Genomic DNA, 3720 nt, shown 5'->3' with positions numbered 1-3720 from the left:
CGCCCCCACCCCAGAACACAGGGGCCCATTGAGAGGCTGCTCAGAGCAGCTTTGTCCCCGCGGGCCGGCAGACTTGGACCCTGCCAGATGCGCTGGCTCCCTGAGTGCCCCTTCCCCCCCCACGAGTGGCCAGCCTAGGGCCTCCGAATACGGATGGCAGGCCGCGGGGGCCACCTGGGCCCGTCCAGTCGGATGCCCTTGGCAGTGGAAACCTCTTTCTTCACAGAGCGACCCCACAGAGAGACTACGGTAGTGCAGAGCATAGGGTGGCCCCTCCAGGGGTCATAGTCTCCTTGCACGTTTGTCAGTGGCTGTGCCCCTGCTCTGGGGGCACCTGACCAGGAATTTGCAGGGCCTAAGCTAGGGAGAAAATCCAAGGCCCCCTTAGCCCCTCTGCGTGCAGCCCTCAGGGTGTTCGGACAGGCCCCTCCTTTGCGGCTCCCCAGAACCCCATGAGCTAAATCAAGCTCACTGGTGTTATCAGTTCATTTTATAGACATAAGCTGGGACTCAGGGCAGTTCAAGGATTTGTTCAGGTAACAGAACCCGTAAGTGGGAGAGGCAGTCTCAATCTAAGTGGCTTCACCTGCTTAGTGGGTGATGGTGTCTGCAGGTGGTATATCCTGTAAGGGTTATACCTTAATGTCCAAAATATACAAAGAACTCAGACAACTCAACATAAAAAAAAAAAAAATACCCACAGAAGACTTGACTAGACATTTTCCCAAAGAAGATATATAGATGGACAACAGGCACACGAAGAGATGCTCGGCATCACGAATCATCAGGGAAATGCTTCAAAACCACAATGAGGTGTCACCTCACACCTGTCAGAATGATAGTCCTCAGAGACAACAACCAACAGCTTTGTTGGTGAGGATGCAGAGAAAAGGTTCGCACCCTGGAGCGTCGTTAGTGGGGATGTGAATTGGTGTGGGTACTGGAAAAAGTATGGAGGTAACAGAAAGAATCACCGCCCATTTCGGCCAATCCCACTCCTGGGTGTTCACCTGAATGCAAATCCACTAGTTGTAAAAGACATATTTCAAAAGACATACGCACCCTTCCGCTCACTGCAGCATTATCCACAATAGTCAAGATATGGAAGCAACCTAAGTGTCCAACAACAGATGACTGGATACGGATGTGTACGGATATACAATGGAATGCTACGAGGCCATAAACTCGACCTCCGTAGTGGTCCAGTTGTTTAGATGCTGTACTCCCAGTGCAAGAGGCCCGGGTTCGATCCCTAGTCAGGGAATTAGGTCCCATGTGCTGCAACTAATTAAATATTTTTTAAAAAGAACGAAATGTTGCCATTTCCAACAGCAGGCTGGACCTGGAGGGTGTTATCCTACGTTAAACAAGTCAGAGAAAAACCAGTAGTGTATGAAATCACACATGTGGAATCTTAAAAAAACAAAAACAACAAAACCCAAATGAGCAAACATGAAACATGAATAAGAGTTGTAGATACAGAGAACCCACAGGTGGCTAGCAGAGGAGAGTGCGCTGCATGGAGGCTGTGCAGTACACCGAGCACCAGGCTGTGGAGTGCAGCGCGCTCGGTACAATGAGCACGGCGGCAAGTCACATAGAGAAGTCGGCAACACAGCAAGGTGTGGGGCTCCCTGGTGCTCAGTGGTAAGGAACCCACCTGCCAGTGCAGGAGACACAGGCTCAATCCCCGATCCGGGAGGATCCCACATGCAGCGGGGCGACCAAGCCTGTGCACCAACTGCTGAGGCCGAGCCCACGCTCTGCGACGAGGCCCCGCCGCAGTGAGAAGCTGAGCCCAACAACTGGCGCGTAGCCCCACTCTCCCCCACCAGAAAAAAGTCTGCACAGCAACGACGACCCAGCACAGCCAAAAATAAATCTTAAACAGAATGAAGTCTCGAGTGCCCATCACGAGGATCCATCAGTCCCGGCGCTCCCACCCCCAGCAGCAGATGGCAAGTGTCTCCAACATCGAGGCGTGGAGGCCCAGCAGAACCTGAACAGGCTGGGAAGGGCGGCGGGGGCAGGCGCGGCCCTGTCCTGCCCCGTGGGTGCTGGCGCCTCCAGGAGAGCAGAGGCCAGGAAAGGGTCTGCTCCTGCTCAGGACGTGGCTGCTCATCTGATGGGGGCCGGGGGGGCGGACGTCTGTCCTGACAAAGGACGAAGCCATAAATGCCGCAGAGACAGACGGATGGATAGAGCCCCCAGCTCCCCACACCCGGCAGCGCGTCCACTTGCTGAGTGCAGGGACCACGTGGCCCCGTGCTCCTTGCAGTCCCCAGCCCTCACTGCGGGGGCTCGATGGGCAGATGGAGGGCTGTCTCTTCCTGCCCTGCCCCAACCTGAGCCCAGAGCCCATCTGATGGGGGTCTTTTCCAGCATCCCTTCTCTCTGTGCCTTTGGTTCCTCTTTCCTTAGGAAACAAAACCTCAAGTCTCTCCTATTAAAATGAAACAAAGCGAAGTAAAACAAAATGACCTGTTTCCCAAACCCCCTCTCTTTCTGTGTCTCTGCTTTCCACCCTTTTTTCTCCACCTAGTTCTCCTTAAAACTTAACACGCCTGGTTCTAGCTCACCAGGACAACAGTGATTTTCTGACTGCAAAATTCTAGGAAAACTTTTCAGCGCAGATGACGGGAGGTGATCAGACAGGTCAGAGGGGAGAACAGGAGCGGGGTAGGAGGGGGTGCTGCTCCTCAACCCGGGGGGCTGGAGCCTGCGCCTGCGCCTGCGTGCTGAGCCGGGCCCTGGGCTGGAGGAGAGGGAGGGGGAGGCTTGGGTGGGAATGCTGGGGACTGGGGAGGGGGTTGTACAGGCCTGCAGGGCTTCCCCGCACCTTCTGTGGGCAGATACACAGCAGCAGCCTTGCCTCAGGCCTGCAGGGCCTTCCCCGCGCCTTCTGTGGGCAGATACGCAGCAGCCTGGCCTCCCCAGCGGGTCTCCAGGCCCCGGGGTGGCCAGGCTGTCCCTGGGCCAGGGGGGACAGGGCGTGGAGGGTGATGACACCGGTGATTCCGCAGGTGAGTGTGTGCCAGCGTACCCACGAGGCACCGGCACTAGAAGAACTTAATTTGCTCTGTTCCCAGGCTGGGGCTCAGAGCTGGACTTCTGTGACTTCAAAGCCCAAGCCGGTCCACTCGTCCTTCTGCCTCTCGTGGATCAGGTCTGAACCGCTCCGAGCCGGGCCTGGTGTGTGGGCCACATCCGTGGGCAGACCTCGGGGTGGGAAGCCGGGCCAGCAGGAGTGGGAGGAGCGGGACCGTGACCCAGTTTGGGCCTGGCCTGGGGCTTCAGCCACAGCGTCTGCTGAGTCATCCCACGGCCGGGCTGAGTGGCCGGCTGGGCCTCCTCCCATCCGCCTGATGCACCTCTCCAGGTCAGGGCAGACCGAATGGCATCCCCGGGGCCTCCCTTGCCTCCCGGGGCCCTGGGCCCTGGGGCTCCCACCTCTCCTCTTCAGGAGAGCCCCGTGGACACCCTGCCCTCCCTGCCCCGCGGGCCTCTGTCCACCCAGCTCCTGCAGAGAGAACTACGCTCTTTCCTCCGATGCAGTCTCATTGCACCGAAGGAACAGGCTCTCACTAGCCCCCAATAAACACACATTCCTCCTTCATCAGGAGGCTCTCCTGGTGTCCAGTGTGACTTGTACTTGCTGTGGACAGAAGGCTGTCCCTGGCTCAGTCCTTGGGGGCGGGGGCATGGGGGCAGCCTGGCAGG

Source organism: Bison bison, unplaced genomic scaffold, assembly GCF_000754665.1.
Source record: "Bison bison bison isolate TAMUID 2011002044 unplaced genomic scaffold, Bison_UMD1.0 scf7180017864524, whole genome shotgun sequence".
Lineage (NCBI taxonomy): Eukaryota > Metazoa > Chordata > Mammalia > Artiodactyla > Bovidae > Bison > Bison bison.
Note: the sequence above shows the minus strand (reverse complement) of the source record.